This window comes from Trachemys scripta, chromosome 11 (assembly GCF_013100865.1).
Source record: "Trachemys scripta elegans isolate TJP31775 chromosome 11, CAS_Tse_1.0, whole genome shotgun sequence".
NCBI lineage: Eukaryota > Metazoa > Chordata > Testudines > Emydidae > Trachemys > Trachemys scripta.
The window spans coordinates 50,762,817-50,783,297 of NC_048308.1; the positions used below are offsets into that span (position 1 = coordinate 50,762,817).

The window sequence follows — 20,481 nt, forward strand, 5'->3', positions numbered from 1 at the left end:
TTTTTCACTAGTTACAATCAATCTCAGGAAACATGTCAGAACAGCTCTTGTGGTACATTTTTGAGGCTTGGTTTGGTTTTGTCACATGATTTGTCACACAGTATGGTTTACAGCTCCCTGTTTAGCTGAACCTGCCATGTGGTTCAGGAGGGTCAGCATCTTGACTTTTCTGAGTGGCGGTGTGTCCTGCCTCTGAGCCAATCAAAACACCGACTGTCTGCTGATTTCCTAGTTTTAAGGTTCTAAGGCACACACTGATTACTAGGACACCCTGAGGAACAGCCTCGTTAGAAGCAGCTCTGTTGCTTTCTGATGACAGAGGCCTACTGTCTTTGTCTGTTTATTGAGGCCACACTTTAGGAAGTGTGCCTAGGAATTGCTTTCATTTTCCCCTACTTGAGATTCTAATAAGTCTCACATTTATTATTAGTAAACCATGTTAGAAGGGAGACACAGCTCCATGAGAATGATCAGGGTTCTCTTCTGATCTGACTTCAGTGGGAGTTCTGTGCATTGAAGGGTTGCAGAATGAGCTTCAAAATGGAGACAGTCAAGCACATTAGTAACAGAGGTGGTTGTCAGAGGTGAAAGTAAGCCGGTCCGGTCCAGCGTACTGGTAAGAAAGCCGGTACACAGCCGACCGTACCGGCAGGGCCACTGATGTGGGGTAGGGGGCAAAAGGGGCAGCTGCCCTGGGGCCCGGCGATTTAAAAGGCTCCAGGCCGCTGCTGCCCTGGGGCTCCGGCGGCGATTTAAAGGGCCCGGGGCGCGGGCTGGGCAGCACTGAAGGGCTGGCTGGGGAAGTCTGGCCCAAGCCCCGCCCCTTCTGCCCAAGGCCCCGCCCGTTCCAGGGCCCCAGAGCTGCCCCCCACACCTTGCCCAGGACCCTGGCCGCCCCATGTACAGGTAAGTCCCTGAAGTTACTTTCACCCCTGGTGGTTGCACATTCGGAAATAAAATGGGCAGTTCTCCAAATAAGGTATCTTAATTAAGGGTCTGTAGCCAGACACATGGGGGCCACCTCAGAGCTGCAGCCAGGTTTCCCCAACATTGGTCATCTTCCAACTCAAGCAGTTCAGTATGTGGATCTTAGAGAGCTGCGGCCGCCAAATTAGGTCTAATTAACCAGACTTGAACAGTAAGAACAGGCACTCAAGGAAGCAATTGTGAGAGAGAGAGACAGAGACCGGGGGCAGTTTGTCCACAGAGTGCAACTGCTGAATTTGAAAGGAGGGATTCATCTGACATGTCAACTCTGCATCCAGACAAACATATGGACATGGAACCTCTGAGATATTAATATGGAGGGGGATCAGAAGGAATCAGCGGAGTCACCACTCAGCCACGGCAGTCAGGAGGAGGCCCACTTGTCTCCAGTATTCTGCTCCAGGGCAAGCACCTCCACTGTTCAGAAGACAGAGCAGCCGCACCACAAGCACAGGACTGCTGTTTGTTTCCTTTGCTTCTCCTGTCTCATGATCATCACTGATGGCGTGATGCCTGTCAGCAGCAGCAAAGGCATGCTGATAGCCCTGTGACTGCGCACAATACACAGATCAGCTTCAGTAATGTCGACAGAAACAACAGTGGGATTCTGCTTGCGGACTATGCCAATGGTCTAACCCTGCAGCTGCTGTAGCTCTTCTGAGTATGCGATTGTGCATATACTGTCCTCTAAACTCTTCCTGCTCTTTTGATCCTCCTGCCTCTGATGCAGAGCGATGCTGCTGATTCTTTATCTCCTGCCTACCAGCAGTGCCTAAATCCCATAATGCCGACCTCACAGTTCTCATCTTGCAAAGTTAAGGTCATGACAATGCTGCCACAATTTACTGGCACTCTTATTCATTAACTTTTACACCCCATTCCAAGTCAATCCACCTCACGCTCAAAACGGAGATGGGGATCACTTGCCAGACGATTGAGAGTAAACGTGTGGGTGCCCAATGTGACAGCGTTGGTGGAAAAGCTTGGACACAGACAGAGGCTTTGTCTACAGTAGAGACCTTGCAGCAGCACAGCTGTACTGATGCCGCTGTGCCGCTGTAAGATCGCTCGTGTAGCTGCTCTATGCCGATAGGAGAGCTCGCGCTTGATGACATAATTAACCACCCCCAATGTGTGGCAGTAGCTATGTCAGCAGGCAGGGCCGCCCGGGGGGGGGCAAGTGGGGCAATTTGCCCCAGGCCCCGCAAGGGCCCCCACGAGAGTTTTTCGGGGCCCCTGGAGCGGGGTCCTTCACTTGCTCCAGGGGCTCCAGAAAACTCTCGTGGGGCTCGGGCCCCCGGAGCGTCTTCCACTCCAGATCTTCGGCGGCAATTCAGCAGCGGGGGGTCCTTCCGCCCCGAGACCCGCTGCCGAAGCGCCGGGTCTTCGGCGGCAATTTGGCAGCGGGAGCCCACCGCCACCGAAGATCCCAGGCCCTCTGAATCCTCTGGGCAGCTCTGTCGGCAGGAGAGCATCTCCCGCCGACATAGTATTGTGCACACTAACACTTATGTGTGGGAAACTTGTGTCACTCAGGGGTGTGTTTCTTCACATTCCTGAGTGACATAAGTTTTGACAACATACATGGTAATATAGACATGGCCAGAGAGAGTGAGTGGTTAGAACTTCAGCAATCAGTAGAATGCACCCAGGGAATGTGCAGTTTCCAAGGAGTACATACTACATGTGATCTGTTGCACAAACTGAAGTTGAGGTAATAGAGCAGTGACTAAGTTGCTCCTCGTTACTCTCCTTGGTTTGTGCCTGAGACAGTGGTTTCAATAGAGATTTTCTTTTCAGACTCCCATTACTCAAAAAAGGGCAAAATTGGTTCTCGTGAAATTTTCCTAAAATGTTCACAACATGTGCAAATCTTCAGCCCCGAAGCAGGGAAAGGGTGAAAACAGAGGGTTATAAATGAAATGATTTTGTATCCTTAACTATAGAATTTGCTGTTAAGCGAACACCACAATTAATCTAAAGCTCACTATTTACATTTTACTTTTCTTGATGAAATATTATACATAAAATAGCTTGAAAAAATATTGCATTAAGTTACATATATACAGGTCCTGATTTCCCTCAGACACTAGTGTAAATCAGGAGTTAAACCATGCCAATAAACAGAAATTCTGTTTTGTAATCCTAATCTGAACAGCACTAATGGACATGACAAGTGAAATGAAAATGAAATGAAAAAATTGGTCAATTTCATAAGAACTTTCTTATCATATAATAGGAACATTTTACTCCACTAAAATATTTACTTCCCCAGTAAAAAAAAAAAAATCTTAGGAAGGTCTTGCTCATTTTAATAAATTCTAACTCATTATAGGAACTATTTACTGCTGAAGTAATCTGGATTTTTTCCACACAGCTCCTCTATTTGCATTTCAGATGGTACACAATGAACCATATGTTCCCCGTGGTAATAACAATTCAGAAAGAGCTTAAATTCTCCAAATTTTCCTCTAAAAATGGAGTGTAGGTTTATATACCTTTGGACTTCAAGTCCAGAGAAAATAAAGTTCATGAGAAAGCGATGAAAAAAAGGAATATGCTACAGGAAAGGACTATCTGACTACATATAAAATTTCCAAAAATGCCCTGGTGGCTTAGGAGCCTATGTTCCATTTTTATAAATGGCCTAGTGATGTAGAGGCCAGATTTTTGAAGGCATTTAGGGACCCAAAGATATAGATAGGTGCCTAGTGAGATTTTAAAAGCACCTAGATATCTAACTCCTATTAAAAAGTGTCCCATGGCACCTTATAGACAAACAGAAGTATTGGAGCATAAGCTTTCGTGGGTGAAAACGTGGCATCTAACGAAGTGGGTATTCACCCACAAAAGCTTATGCTCCAATACTTCTGTTAGTCTATAAGGTGCCACAGGACACTTTGTTGCTTTTTACAGATCCCGACTAACACGGCTACCCCTCTGATACCTAACTCCTATTGAAATCAACTGCAGGTCCTCTTTAATTTATGGTATTCCTTTTACTATGTAAATGGTAACATTCAACTACACATTATAAACCAGAGAAACAGGTAGATTCCCAACTATTTCACTCGGACCAAGCCCAAAAAGTCAAGAATACTTTAAGAGAATTCTGAAATATAGAGGAAAGGGACCTTTGTTCTAGTACAGATATCTTATCTAATCTATATATATGCATCCACTCACAGTGCATCATGCATCATTATATATAATGTGGCTCAGTAATATAAAAAACAAAACTATTAATGGCACTTTGCATATTCAGGAACAGATTAAGGAATGGGTGCTGGGGCCATAGATGAAGATGCTTTAGCTTCCTGATACAACATACATGCTAAACAGGACCCGGCTCTATTAAAAAGTATTGAGACAATCCTGAAGACTTGGTTGAACAAAACTCCTAATGAAGTCAATGTGAATTTTGTCTGAGAAAGATCTAAGTATGAACTTCAGGACTTGAAGCTTTGTGTGAGGGCCCAGGTCCTGTACATATAAAGTCCTGGGTCATGGCACTTTTCCACTTTCATTAGTCCTACTGTGCCCATATTTCACATCCTATCCAAATGCTTTTCTTCTCTCACACTTGATCTGTAACACTTGATTTTTTCAGACTCCAAACTGGCCAACTTTTGTTTCTCTCTCCCAAGTGAAAATCAAATTGGTCCAATCCATTTCGGTGGTGGCTGTATCTGTCTCAAGACCTTTTGGCAGGATTCTCAAGGTTTCCCTCCACTTCCTCTGTTTGAGGCTGAGAGGGATGCTTACTGCTGTGTAAGGAAGTCACTGAATGGCTGTGTGTCTCACCGCAGACCATGCCAATACAGCAGTTTCCCAGTCCCCAAGGTACTTCAGGATGTCTCTGATTTTAAGTAATTTGATCATTTGACCATTTTATCATCATGGCTATGACTTCCAATTATAGCTATATCAATAAATCTATTTCATTTCTGTACTACTAAGTATAGCGTTGAGAAAAGTGTGGTAATATAAAGGCTGACTGTGCATTCCTCAGGCTCAAGAAGCCATGAGAAGGTCAATGAGATCTCCCAGGGCTCACAGGGTGAAACTCTACCCAAGAGCACACATCAAATACATGTGCAATGTTTAAATATGCCTGCTGTGGTAAGAAAAGCTTTAAAAGCAGCTGTGGGAAAGGTGCAATTCCAAGATGGTAGCTGATATTCTATGGGCTTTGTGAAGAAATAAGAAATCCTCAACTCAGTCTATGGATCCACAACACTTTTCAAGTGATGGTCTCATACTTCAGAAGATTGCAAAATAGCTGACATTGTAAACTATTTTTAAACACTGCTTACTGTGTCCCGGTCTAATCTTCGGGGTCAGTGCCATGTTTTCTGATGAATTCTACCTTTTGATAGGCTTATTTTATTTCCCTTCCTATGATTATATCTAGCTGCAGCTTGACACCCAGCATTTCATTTCATTATTTTACTTTAGTTGGATGTTATAATTGGGTGATTGCTAAAGCAAAAAAACTAACCGACTGCCAAGCTGAAAGGATTTCTGACCAGTCAGCGTGATTCTGGACTAAGTCCCTTAAGCAGCCCAGAGTTTTGATGTTGCAATCACCACATTGTGAGGACATAAAGTCAGCCAAAAGCTAATTTAGGATGAAATCCATTTTGCAAGTGATGTTGGGTAATGTAGTGGAGAAGATCATTGGATTGCATGTGGGAGACTAGTACGAGCTTGAGGCAGGCATGATGCTGGTAAGCTGGATGCAAGCTTCCCTATGCAGTTATACCTACACAGCTTGCTTTTGAGCTGAAAGCTCCTTTCCTGAATTTCTCTGAGGTTAGCACTAACCATCATATCAAATTGCCACTATTGGATATGGATGAATTTAGGATGCCAACTGCCAAACTAATTTTCTACCTGTGAAATTTGACACCCCACCAAGAAATGAAAGGCTAGTGCATTGACAAGTGTGATGGTCCCTGACTTCCCCTTTCAAACTTTTGTAGATACAGCCCTCCTCATTAAACGGTATTATTTATTGGGCACTGAGAAAGTCCTTGCCTGTATAGCGAACAGGGAGAAGGCTGCAATGGAAAGGATCAATGGCCATGGAGGACTGTCGCTGAAAGGAACTGTGGTGGAAGTGTAATTTAAGAAGGGGTATGAATAAAGAGAGGGCAGTTGTTTGTCCAGAAGGAACAGGAGATTTCTCTATTTTTATTTCTCCCTTTAGTGTATGGGACTATAGCAGTAGAGTGATTTATATTACACCATGTGTCCCTCTTATGATTATGCTATTACACCTTTGTAAGGAACTGCACTCTGCAGGCAAATGTTTGGACTCTGCTTTCAACAACATATTATTGAGGAATAATGACAATTTATCTGTGTAGCAAAAAGAAGGCTCTTTATGTGGCTTTTATGAGGAGGATGCAAGAAAAGGAGGAAAGTACTGTTAAAATAGAGTCAGTTCTGGAGTATTTTATTCAGCATGAGCGTGCAGTGACAACAGTTCACTATTCAACACACTTTAGATAGCCCTTCTTTAGTTTAGAAATCTGAGAGCATGTTGATACTACCTCTATTTATTAAAAATTCATATTTAGACTACACTGATCATTTGCATCTGGAATCAAAGTGTCAGAAAATTCTATTTCAGATACCTGCAAATGGTACTTAATTAAAATGACTAATGCCCTGTGCCTAGCTGATTATGCAATAAATCTGCCACAAAGAGAAATTGTTGTCAATCAAGAATCAAGGCATATAAATGAACAGGCAAGGATGCAGGAACTAGAGATATGTAAATATAAATGTGTTGTTATTTTTGCCAGAAAAAGTTATATTTGATTGCATGTGCTAATTTAGGCAAAGGTAAACTCTTGCCATCGCTATCTAGGAACACATTATTTTACAGCGAAAATTTCATCTTGGAATAAATCTAAAATTTTCATGTGTTTTCTCCAGGCAAAAAGATATTTCATGCAGATAACACTTTTTACTCCCCTAAGTCTTCACAGGCAAAACTTTTCTTCAATTTTGCAGGAAACATTGCAAAAAACAATTATAAATTGATTTTTTTTTTCATAAAACAGCAAAGCCTCAATTTTTCCCCTAGTGGGCAAAATTTATTTTACACTGCGTTAACTAAAACACATTGGCCAGAAACTCAGTTTTCTGATTTGAACGCTGGCATTTCCATACAAAAGAGAGCCCTCTGAATGTGGCATATAATTTACATCTAAAACTACCATGGCAGTATTTTCTGGCATAAAGATGCCAGTCATTAATGCAAAATGCCTTCTATTTCATTCTGATTCCCGCAATGCTTTTCTTTTTAGTACATGGGGTGTCTTCGTTAATTCTACTGGCAGGAACATTGAAATACAAGCGCTATTAAAACTAACATCTGTTTCCTAGCCCAAAAGAGTCTGTGTATTCTGCAGTAAATCAGAATGATGCATGCTTACTATAGCCCTGGTGAACATTATACATTGCAAGTGAGTTGCTCATTTTATAGTAGCACGTGTCCGTGCCAGGATACAGGTAGGGATGCTCAATTACACAAGCAGCTCTACACCTCCTGACAATGGAACAGGTATAGGTGCCCTACTCTACCCATTTCTAATCTACCCAATAGCAGCCATCCTCAAGATGGGCTGGTCTTGTCTGCAGCTGATTTATATTGCTTATTGGGGTTTGCATGTACACCCGCTTCAGGATTTGAACCAAGAACAGCACTTATCCAGCAGTTGTGATGGATTCACTAAGCAGGGAACGACTCCCATCAGTGCCCTCCCCACTATATATTCCCTTCCTGCTGGGCAATAAGGGGAAAGGTCTGAACCAGGAAGTGGCTAGACTCTGTTGAGGAAGCAGCAGCTACATGGCAAGCCAGGAGCTGCAGAGAATCTGGGTGCAGGGGTCACATGGACAGCCAGGAGGTGCAGAAAAGATTCCCCAGGAACCATATGCAGAACTGAATGTGAAACAGGCTATGACTGTTACAGCCTGGTGCAAAACTGTGTGGGCTTATGGGGAAACCACAGCAGCGGCGCAGTGAGCCAGTCGAAGAGGAGCCCGATTAAGACACACTAGCTGAGTCTGGCTTGGAAACCCACAAGCTCCTATTTGCTTGAATAGAGACTCAGCTGGCATTAGGCCTGAATAGCCCTGACTCTCAGTTGGGCTGCCCTCAGGGACCCAAACAATAGGGTTACCATTTTTTAAACTAAGAAAAAGAGGCCACTCCAAGGGGCCCTGCCTCTGCCCCAACTCCGCCCGGCCCCACCCCAACTCCGCCCCTTTCCCAAAGCCCCCGCCCAACTCCGCTCCCTCCCCTGAACGCTCCGCCCGCCTGCTCCTCCCCCTCCCCTGCTTCCCGCGAATCAAATGTTCGCGGGAAGCCTGAAACAGAGAGGCAAGCAGCAGGTAAGCTGGGGCGGAGGGTGCGAGAAGGCGCGGCCCAGTCTGGCCCCCAGGCCGAGCGGCTCAGGCCTGGCTCGGGCCCTGGGGCGCCAGCCCCGGCCCGGCAGCCCCAGCGGTTCCAGCATGGCTCGGGCCCCAGGGCACCGGCCCCGGTTCTGGCAAAGCGCGCCAGCCTTGGCCCGGCCCGCCCCGCCCCGGCGGTTCCAGCTTGGCTTGGGCCCCGGGACACCGGCCCCGGCCAAGCGGCTCTGGCTCTGGCGGCTCTGGCCCGGCTTGGTTCGGGCCCCAGGGGCGCTGGCCCCGGTTCTGGCGGAGCGCGCCAGCCCCAGCAGCTCCAACTCGGCTCGGGCCCTGGGGCACGGGCACCAGCCCCAGATGAGCGGCTCCGGCCGCAGCGACTCCAGCTCGGATCGGGCCCCGGGGCACCGGCCCGTCCGGCCCCGGCCCCAGCACCGGCCCTGGCCCCGGCCAAGCGGCGCTGGCCCCAGCGCGGATCCAAGCCCCACGACCCCTCCCTATTTTCCCGGACATGTCCAGCTTTTTGGAATTTCCCCCCAGATTTGATGACCAAAAAGCCGGACATGTCCGGAAAATCCAGACATATGGTAACCCTACCAAACAAGAACCGCTATTGTTCACTTTGAACTGTAGCTGTTTAAGCCTCTGCACCTAGGGCATTTGCAAACCCTTCCCTTTTCCTGCCAGCCCTAGTAAAAAGTTTGACTTAGCTTCATGTCTGAGTGGTTATTAGGCCCCACCAGGACTAGCACCCTCAAGGCCTAGCTGCTGAAGCACCAACAGTACTTGCCTCCGAGTCATAGTACACCTGGCATGCTACTGGCACCCTAAGAATTGGTGTTCTCCATTATTGAGCAGGCTCAGTATTTATACAGCTTTCATCTACAGACCTCAGAGCACTTAATAAACAGTTAATTAACTAAGCCTCAATATGTCCCTGAGAGGTCTGTATTCTTACTTATTATACCCATTTTAGAGAGAGGTAAACTGTGGGACACAGACATTTGTGGTTTCATCCAAAGCCCACAGAAGTCAATATAGGGCTTTGGCGACTTGCCTATGGTCTTGAACTAAACCACTTCAGAGTCAGGAATACACCCCAAGAGTCTGACTCATAAATGTTGTTCCAGACTCTAGACAATATTGTCTGCCAGCTTACCTACTAAGGTGACTTTACAATTTTTTTTGCACTATTTTCAAGCAATACGCCAAGATTTGCCTATGCTAAGAAACAGATTGAAATGCCACTGTATCTTTTAAAGCTATGTAACTGAGAGACTTAAAAGAGATAGATGCGCCATATACAACAGAGCAAACTTTGCTTTATTTTCCAGGCTTATGAAAAACATTACCTGGATTGCAAAATAACATAAAATATATATTTTATAATGCCAGCATAAAAATAGCATTTTAAATGTGTTTCCAGGGTCTGTAGAGCTTTCTCCTTTTCTGCAAGATCATGAGTAAAAACAACAAAATGACTCATTTCAAATGCCTTTTTATTTATTTATTTTCTTTTTGTCATTTAGAGGCCTGTGCTGGTGGTAAGCAGTTTAGAACATCTGATTTTTGCAGTGGCTTCCCATGATGTTTTACCTGTTTCCACTGTTCAAATGTTTGTCTTCACTAAGACTAAAAGGAGAAAAGCTTGATTCCCTAAGGGTGCAGCTACATTTCTGCATGGCATTTCAATTGCATGCTGTTATTCAAACAATTAGAAATCACACACACCATGGAAGGAATTTTCAGGACACTGCACAGAGATTGTTATTATTATATAGTACATAATGAAAATGATTTGAAGGACCCCAAAGCATCATAACAGAAAGAAGCACTGAATAATCAAGTGATTTTTTTGACCGCGATAGACCAAAATGCTGTTTACTGGACATATGTCAAACTAAAATGCACTGAAATGGTGAATATATTTATTGCTGCCCTGCCTTGCATACCAAATGCAATGTAATAGAGAAGCACGGCTGTAGTATAGCGCCAGGAGCTGGAATAATAATTGTACAGCTGCCATGCTTCTGCTTTTTAATAGCAGGAAGTCACTGGCAACATTAAAGAAAAATGTATGGATTTTAAAAAATTAATTAATTATGGCAGCCTTGCATAGGTTATTTAGAAAGTGTCTGTCGCCTGATTTTACACACACACGCAAACTATACTCGTGTGAGTAATTACATTTGAATCACAAGCTAGCTTCATTAATGGAGCTACACTGATTTATACCAGCTGAGGTATGGCCCCCACATACTTATGGCTCTAGTGCGGACAGCTAGAACTACATAGGTAATCCACTATGAAAGACACTGAAAACTGATCCCTAATTCTCTTTTCATTTGTTTTGTAATGTTCTTTATCACGTTTTCAAACAAAATAAACCAACCAAAAAAACCCCTTGCATTAAATCTTCGCCTTTGCTTCCCTCTTACAATTCAAAGTACCAATTATAATACAACCTTCATCTAGCTTGCACATGTCTCTGGTGCCCTTAATGGTATACTGGATTGTATGTTAACACCTTAAGGGCACAATAAATGTCTCATTTTATTTTTTAAAATATTGTTCCACTTTAAAGTGAACTGACAAAGTCTGTAAACAGCCTGTGCTGAAGTGGGGACATACAGTGCACATAAAGAAACCAGATAACTACATAGCTCACGATAGGTTTTTGAAAAGGAATGGCAAAAATAAATAAATCTGTATACTAATTTGGTAGGAATAAGAACAGTCAAATTACATGCACATCCTAAATTCAAGTATGAGCCGGTACGTAGTACGAAGCACAGAGAATAAAAAATGCATTTGTACGTTTTGCCTACACTTCATGTGTCCTTCACATTGCTGCAGTCTGTGTTAAACCAAAGCACCAGCAACAGTCTCTCTGCGTAAACATTTATCGCATGGATCTTTTATTGCTGTGTGCGCCTTGGACTGCTAGGATGTTCGCTCATTGTATTTTGAATCCAATTAAGTAACGCGAACCATTGCAATTAGTCACCATGTTTCATATTAACTTGCAACACAGAATAGAATCAAGAAAAAGATACCTAATTGTATGAAGTGCCTTGTCATGTAGGCCTGCAAATGGCCGCAGGCTTTCAAAGGTTAGGTTTGCTCACAGAGTGCTGTAGTACCGAAAAGGTGGGAGTCAAAGGTAAAGTTTTATTTTGTTCTTTCATGTAATCACTTTGCCTTTCCATCTAGGAGAAGAGCATTAGGGCCCTCCATGGGAATTGAGGTCTGAAAGATCTGCAGGGAGGGCAGTTTGCCCCCTCCCATAAAACCTGTGGGAAGGGGTTAAGTGGAAGGAAATCTCTGCAAGAATCTTTTTGTAGCATTCATCCCCAGTTGCTCCATAAGTATGGGAGTGCCCCATAAATTAATCAGTGGGGCATGTCCTCTAAATGTCTTCCTCCAAGGGGATCTGCAAGATGCCATGTGCACTGGCTCTGGGTCCCAGTCTGCCCTCCCTTTCTGGCTGCCCTGGGCACACCCCTCGAAGGGGGATTCAGGACCACTGCAGAACAGCTCTGCTCTATTTCTTTTTCCTATGCAGTGTTGTTGTAGCTGTGTTGGTCCCAGGATATTAGAGAGACAAAGTGGTAAGGTAATATCTTTTACTGGATATTGGATGTTGGTGAAAGAGACAAGCTTTTGAGCTTATGCAGAGACCTGAAGAAGAGCTCTGTGTAAGCTTAAACGATAAGATATTACCTCACCCACCTTGTTTCTTGCTTTTTCCTGATAATCTCCCCGGAGTGCAGTGGGGAGTGAGGTGCAAGGGGAATGATGTGCCCCACCCCAATCAACTCCAGGCCATCTGCTTCCAATTTCCAACCCGAGTTCCCACCCCTCATTCCCTGAGCAAATCCCGACTCTGAAGAGAGCCATCTGTGGGATCCAAGGAAGTGAGGGAAGCTATGCTAAAAGGTGGCTGACCCCCAACCCCTGCTATGTAGCGGGAGGTAAAATGAAGTGTTCCTGATCTGACTCAGGATCAGTCTAAAATCCAGTCTAGCTGTTTAATGAAATTTTCACAGGATTATCTTTACATTCCTGGAGGCCTTGCACATACCCTGTAGTATTTCTGTATCTGCAGTAATTACATTTCACTCTCTATAGCGGCCAGCATGGGACTACTGTCTGGAAGAGATCTAGGAAGGATGTTGCTAAAAGTCAGAACATGGTGCAGTCAATAGGCCCTCAGACTGGGAGTCAGGAGACCTGGGGTCTAACGTCCATCACTGATCTGTTGTGTGACCTTGAGCAAGTCTCTTCACCTCTGTAAGATGGGGATAATGATACCCTCTTTTGTAAAGTGCTTTAAGATCTATGGGTGAAAAGCCCTAAACAAAGCTCAGTATTATTATTCAGCAATGGGCAGTGAATGAAACATGCTGTCTCTTTTCTCTTTATTGTCACGCAACAAGCAGGCGTTAGCTGGTTGGCATCAGGAGACTTGGTTGGATCCAGAAAGACAGCAATAAGGGGGTAGAAAAGATTGATGAATGAATGAGATTTACAGTCTCATGGAGAAGTTCATCAGGCCAAGCTTAACAGATGATAAGGAAACCACACTTCTTCAGGACCAAAGAATGGATCAAGTTAAAGTACAAATGTAGCTGAGCCGAGTAGGCAAAAGGAATTCATTGTTACTGTGCATGTAAGGCATTGTTTGTTGGAGATGATGTGCGGGTGACAGGGTAACCACTGTGATTCTGCTTGAATAGCACCCACTTTCTTGATTCTGGTGAGGATGTGTTCAGTTTCAATTAGTTACTATCCAGAAGCGTTAAAAGAGGATGCATGGCCGAGTAAGAAGAGACTGGTGAAGTCTGTGGTAGATACGATCTAACCAGGAACAAAAATACTGCATATGGGCTTTTAGTTATGGTTTGACATGCACAGGAACACACTTGCTCTATGAGGAAGTCTTTACCCAGGAAGGAAACAGGATTGTCTAACATTTAGGAGGAAGGCAAGGGAGGAGAATAGCTGTGCTTCTGTCCAGTACCACATGGGAAACATGTTACTCCACACCAGCAGTGGTTTGCAAACAGTAGACATCAACCATATTCTGTTGTCCATGTTATTTCTTGTCATGCTTATATTTAATGCCCTTTTTAAAAAAATGGCTGAGTTTTGTGAAAGAAACTGTGGCCTTCCTGCTCCCTCATGGAGGTGTGAACGAACTTGCAACCATCCACCAAGGGTGTAATTTTAAGTTAATAGTTTAACATAAAGCAGGATGGGGGAGATGGAGCATGCTATTGGGATGTTTGACAGAAAACGGGACAGTGCTTTCCCAGCTTTTTACACACATTTATTCTCGGCTGCTCTATTTAGCTAACCCATGTATTTCTGAACGACAAAGTTGCATTCCTACTTTCTTAAACATACTTACATAAAACCCAATAACACAATCTATTTATTGCTAAAATGCTAGTAGGAAATTGGAAAAGGTATAAATATGATTCATTGCTTGTGATCTCCTGCCCCCTGAAGGCACTATAATGCTCCAAATCCTGCTCAGTTCACAGCATCATAAAACTGAAGCAATAAATGTCACTTCTTTCTTGATTGCACATTAGGCCAATCGGCTTTTTATTGCAACTAAATAGGCCGTCATCAAGGCACCAGTCAGTTTACTGCTAGGGCCATGACTCTGGCTAAATGTAGGGCATGTGAGGTGGGGAGAGCTGTTTTAAAAAATAAAAAATTCGACAGGGAAAATAGGTGCAAAAATGCATTACTGTCCAAGGTCCCTATGCTTGTTCTTTCGTGCTGTAATGCCCTGATGTACACAGAAGATTATGTGTCAATGCTCATTAATATTTGATGTGCGTTCTCATATTATCCTGTCTGTGCACTTTCACAATCTTGTGAGGCAAGTTTCTCCTAGACACAGAGTTACATAACAAAGTGGTAGCTTCAGCTTTGTACAATCAGCACAGAACTCTGCCCTTACAAAGCCAAAACGGATCCTTTTGTTTATGTTGCACAAAAAGGCAGATGTTGGGCCTGGTCTTTTCAATGCCCTATGGTACATTCAGAGTACAAAACAGACTGCCAAAACCATTTTTAAACAAATGTTAGTAAAGGTTTGCAGTAAACCATTTGGTAGATATTTTGCTACTTAGGATCAAAAAGCTCAGTCATTGTTTGATACAGATCCTTAATAGAGGAGTAAGAAAATGTGCACCGTGTGCCCAGTTCAACAGGAGAACGGAAATGGATTCTTGTTGTTCCGTAGACTACCTATTCATCTGTGCATGGAAACTGAATCAGGGCACAGAGAAGCATGCCTATTTCCTTGCACAATGCCTGACCACATGTGCACACCATTATAATGAGCGTAGCTCAGCTGCCATTTTGATGCAGTCCAATACCAAGATCTAAATGCCAGTAGAACTGCTCCCTTAGACACTATCCAGCTGTCTCTTGTATCATTAATGTCTCTCTCAGCCAGCACACTTTGGATGGGAAATATCAACCTTCAATACACACAAAGTGCACACACGAAAACAAAAGGCCTCCTTGCTGGCTACGGGGGTAGGGGACTCCATGTATCTTTCTCCTAGCCCGGGGGGTGGAGGAGCTGTCTTTTTGTCCCTCTGAATATCCTTCCCCTCTTGCCACCTCTCCCAGACTCCTGTCTCCTCACATTCTCCTTCCCTGTTCTCTCTGTCTCCTGTTCCCCACTTGTCCCTTACATTCATCTGCCACCCATATTTTCTTTTTTCCTCCTTAGAATCTATTGAACCTCACATTCTTTTTCTCCTCCTCGACATTAACTTAGTATCCCCCCGACACTCTCCTTCTCTGCCATCTTCTACAAACACACATTTTTCTGTTCCTTTACTGTCTCCTGTTTAGCTCACATATGCCAAATAGGGGGCAGCCATCTTGGCTGCAGCAGTTGGGTTTGAGTCCCCATTTGAAAGCAATGGGAGATTTTAGCCACTGTGAATCGGGCAGGGGAGTATCGTGACAAGAAACGAAACAATAACAACAAAAAAACCTCTGAATGCTGATAAGCAAGTTTTAGCTATTCAGAAATTGGTATTTACCTGGAAATAATCCAAGCAGTCAGTGAGCCAAATTCTAGTCTCAATTTCACCATCACAAAATAATTCCACTGCAGTCAGTGAAGTTACTCTGGATTTACACTCTGCCAAATTCTGCTCTCATTAACACTAGTGTAACCCTGACTTTAATGAAGTTACTCCATATTTCCAGTGGTGTGGTGGAATTCTAGCCTCAATAAAGATAATGACAAAACTCCCCCATTGACTTCGGTGGGACCAGAATTTCAATCCAGGAGGTTGAGAGCAGAGATGGCACTAACATCTGAAAAATCAAGTATGCACAACAACTCCTTTAGCTTTACTATCTAATGTTATTGTTTTGGGTTATATACAAGAACACATATTGAGCTCTTGCTATAATTGTATGCCATTTTTTGCCACTGAACCAAATGTTACAATCTACAATTTGGACAAGAGATTTATGTATCAAATACCGGGTCCCATAACAGTCTGTAGTGAATGATACAAACAGAACAAAATGTAGTTTATGATTTATTCAGGAACATTGAAAATCACGAAATATTGTCTACATAAGAGACTTCCCCGATAGAGAAAGTATTGTCAGTTTCTTTGGGGGTAGACTAAATTATTTACCAGGACATTCTAAAGTATATTGACAATAAAACAACATGAAGTATAAGTAATTTCAGACAGTCTTGGCTTCTGTTAAAACCAGGTTCATTATTATATTTTTTTAAAAGAATGTTATTAGGAAAATAAATCCTTTGACTCTGCAAGGGCAGAAGTTTGTGCAAACAAACACAATCTTCTAAAAGGAAAAATACGTTCCTCTAAAGGATCGTACCAACTTAATAGATAGGAAGGGCAAAATTCTCAAAAGTCTAAAAGCTTAAGTCCCATTTTCAAAAGAGACCTAAGCACTTAGGGGCAATGAGACTTAGGATCCAAAGTCACCTACATGGTTGTGAGAATTTTAGTGGAATTGAGAAGCAAATAATGGGTCTGAACTAAACCAGTATAAAATGTAAAACAAAACAATTTTGCCAGATGTGGCATCAAGTTCCCAGTATTCAAAAAGTTACATACCCAGGATTCTGGACAGACTTGTACAGTGCATGCTGAAGACCATGCTGCTGCGTCCTAATTGATATTTTTAGCCATGCTAACTAGATTAAAGCTACTGTGAGTATATCTACACTATATCCCCTCTGAGATTGCAGTGTAGACATACCTTTTGTGGACCACCACAAACTTTTGCAGAAGTGAAGTTTCTACATTGCGTAACTCTCCCTTACTTAATACCATTTTGCAAGTATATCTGACAGTGAACGAATACCTAATTTCTCTCTGAGGAGCAAGAAAAAGCAACATGAAGCATTATAACCTCACAGTACTATAAAATGCACAGGGTACTGCAGATACGAAAGTAGCTGGTTGCTTCTGAATCCAGTACAAGTAGGTCACACATAGTTATTACACACACTGCTGAACATGAAGCAGCCAATACCCCTGTAATGTATGTGGGCTTTCAAACTACCTTTTAGTACCTTATACGAAAATTGGTAGTACATCTTTTTTTTTAAATGCTCTGGCTGAGAGCAACTGATTGAAGAGGGAAGGGACCCAATGCTGACTGACCTAATTGCTGTGTGGATTGGGAAGCCGACAAAATCAGATATTAGTTTCCTTTACATTTTCCTTCTTTACTATAATAAAGATAAATATTGATTTTTTTGAGGGCTATTGATTTTAGGAGTAGTTGCTATTGACAGCTGCATCATATTTGTACAAATATCTATCATCTATAATGCAGTTTATTTGCATGAGAATGCAGTTTAAACATATTGATACATGTCTTTTGCTAGCTGTTTTGTTCATTTCCCCTTTAGTAGAATTTACACAATATATATTAGTGATTAGAAATGAAATATGAGATAAAGAGTTCTTTGCTTAATACCTTTAGGAAGGAGTGTGTATGTTTTGGGGGAGAGGAGTTTATTTTCCGTTGTATACTTTATACATCTGTGCAAATCTTTTAACCATGTCTTATTCTGCACAATCTATGCACTTTGCAGTGCTCAAGCCCACTACACTTTGATATTGAAATGCAAAAGAAAAGGATATTACTTAACCCTGATACATCATTTTGACTTTGATTCACTTTACAAATCAGAGGTTTTTAGCTTTTAATCCTGATTTAAGAAAATACTCCAGTTCTTTCCCTATCTCTTCTGCTATGGAAATTCTGCAGATTTATAAGGTTTATTTCTATTAGTTACATCACTCCACTTAAATGGACACATCTAAGACCTTGCTTGGTATCTTTCCATACCATGACTAGCATAGTGTAGGAAGAATGCCTACTCCCTCAATGGTCTATAAAGCAAGAGATTAAGACTTGGATCTGGGTCTTTGACATGGTTATACACTGACACTAAGCCACTTTACCATATCAAAGGGCACTCAATTTGATATGTACTATTTATACACTGGCTGAGAGTTTAATAGTGTCGTCAAATGCTTTTTGGACAATCTCGAAAATACTTTACTCTGTTCAGAACCTTATGTTTCATTCTCCATTTTCTTTTGTATCTCTCTCAGGCGTTACACTGAGTAGCCTTGTCTTGCAAAGTCAATTACTCCTTAGCAAGCTTAGAAATACAAACCCAAAGTAAGCAACACGACATGTCTGATTTACCAATAGATTGCAATCTAGTGCTAAAGAGCACAGCCACTGCCCTACTTTAAATATTCATGAAGCCCACTGGTGCAAAGTGCATTAAAAGTGGGAACAGTGCCAGCAATACACGATCCTCTTAGTGACAAGAAGATTTCACAGATTAAAAGAAGCAAGACATTAAAGACTTCAAGCTGAATAGTCTTTGTTCTTAACACAGTAAAGATGTTCACTAATGGAATGCCAGATCTCACACACACTTACAACGGTAGAATGTAAAATGGACTAATATGCGTGCAGAAAGCTATCTGTTTATTACAAATTTCTCCAAATTGTCCAGAAAATGGCCACACTCATTCTATCAGTTTAAATAATCTGTTACAGGGCAACATGCCTCCTAACAGAATCCCAGTAGTTGAGCCATTAATAGATCAAATGTCTTACAAGTCAAACAATTTTTTAAAAATAGTGACAACACATAGCTCTGTTGAGCTGAGTGGCATTTGACAATGACTGACAAAACAGAGCTAAAACAGGAACAAGGGACTTAAAAAAAGCAGACTGTAGTAATGGAGAATAATGTTAATTGTCCCTTTAAATCATTAGCATCCCAGCCACATCTGCTATCACACCTGTGCTCTCTTCTCTGATCTACTCTGACACCCTAGAAGTGTTAGGCAAGCAGCCAGCTTCATATCCACGGCTCTCTATGATCAGTTTCTACTACCAGCCTGCTTTCCTCTTACTTGGAGTCAATCAAGCACCAACCCCAGGGTTTCGGAACAATTTCTGATTGATAGGACAAACTGAAAGTTCTAGGCTAATTTCCTCATAACAACAGTTCCCAATGCTTGCTAGTAACGGTTGACCTAATTTTGGACTCCACAAAGCTAATCAGTCAAGTAAGATAATCAAAGAAATTTTGTTTCTGAAACTTGATAAACATAAAAATATCAAATAATAAACGGATGTGTGTTATTCACCTAATCTGGAGCATTTATTTTTCACACACTAAATCTGTGTGTATGGATATGAAGGAATGTGATTGACTTTGGTTCATGTCAAATTCTGAAATTCAATCCCAGTATATTTGAAAGAAATCTAGGCTCGCAATACATAGCCTGCTTCCATTTCAGAAATATAATAATAAAAATGGCTTACACAAAGAAGACTTATTTCTTATTTATCCAAAATAAATCAGGGGGCAGGAATGGGAAAACAGAGCTCTGTTGTAGCACATGAACTGTTGACTTCAAAACGACTCTTTAACAGCCTTAGCATGGTCTTTTTACTTCTGCTTTGAAATCTGGTTTACTACCTCTTAACAAATTAACTAGTAACATCCTTCTAAGTATCCTTCCCTGCCTCCTGCACCCCAAAGTGTATTCCCCTGAAGAAAGACTGCCTGTCGATAAAGACCGTGCACTTCAGTTCCTACAGTTATGTTGCTCTTCATAGATGTTTCAAAGGAAGGGAATTAGGCTATTTTATCTGTTATGTTCCCTCAAACAAACAAAAAAATGTTGGCATTATATAGAGCTTATCATGGTTAATAACATTATCATGTACCCAGTTATACTTCCCTATTCTTCCCTTCTCTTCCAACTTAAAAGCTCACCTAAATCTGAAACTATAACCACTGGACTGTGACTTCTGATATATTAATTTTAACAAGGTTTTATTTTGACACAGGCATGACCAAAGCACTTCTGAATAATTGTGTGAAGATTCTACTGGGAAACAGAAGATTAGTGTAATACTCTTAGACGAAATCAAAATTAAGCAATTTTTTCTAACTCAATCTCATTCCATTATTACAGACATATAATCATGAAGAATCTTGCTTCTATTTTTCAGTGGCACAATTTCTCTTGCTAACTGGATTCAGAGCCAGGTTTTTTTTTTTTTTTTTTTTTTGAGAATAAAATCATAGGCCTTTGAAAGCTTGGCAGGACCAGATCAAAATGAGCACAAATTGATCATGTGCTTTCTCCTAGCTTACCACATCCATAACCTTCCTTACTGAAGAGAAGCAATGTTCATAATTTCATGCCTGACTGGTAGTGCATAGAACACAGTGTTTGGATGGGGTCAGCTGACTAACACCATGTCTAATAACCTTCTTTGGTATTACTCCCTCCCTATTCTTTTCTTAATCTGTTCCTTTCTGTTTGTTTTACACTTGCAGTTTAGAGACTTCCAGCTGTATCATGTTTGCCCTTCCAAATAAGTGCTCTCAATCCAACAGAACACGATTTGCAATGTCTCTATCTATGTGTACGATGAATGGACTTTGGGTGGAGGACAAGGGAAAGGGTGTACATTATTGTTTAA

The 20,481-nt window shown here is 42.2% G+C and overlaps 1 protein-coding gene across 1 annotated transcript in view; it reads right to left on the reverse strand.

Moving 5' to 3' along the window:
- Nucleotides 1-20,481, reverse strand: part of TMEFF2 (transmembrane protein with EGF like and two follistatin like domains 2) — a 166,471-nt gene that overhangs the window by 55,343 nt on the left and 90,647 nt on the right. The window lies entirely within an intron of this gene.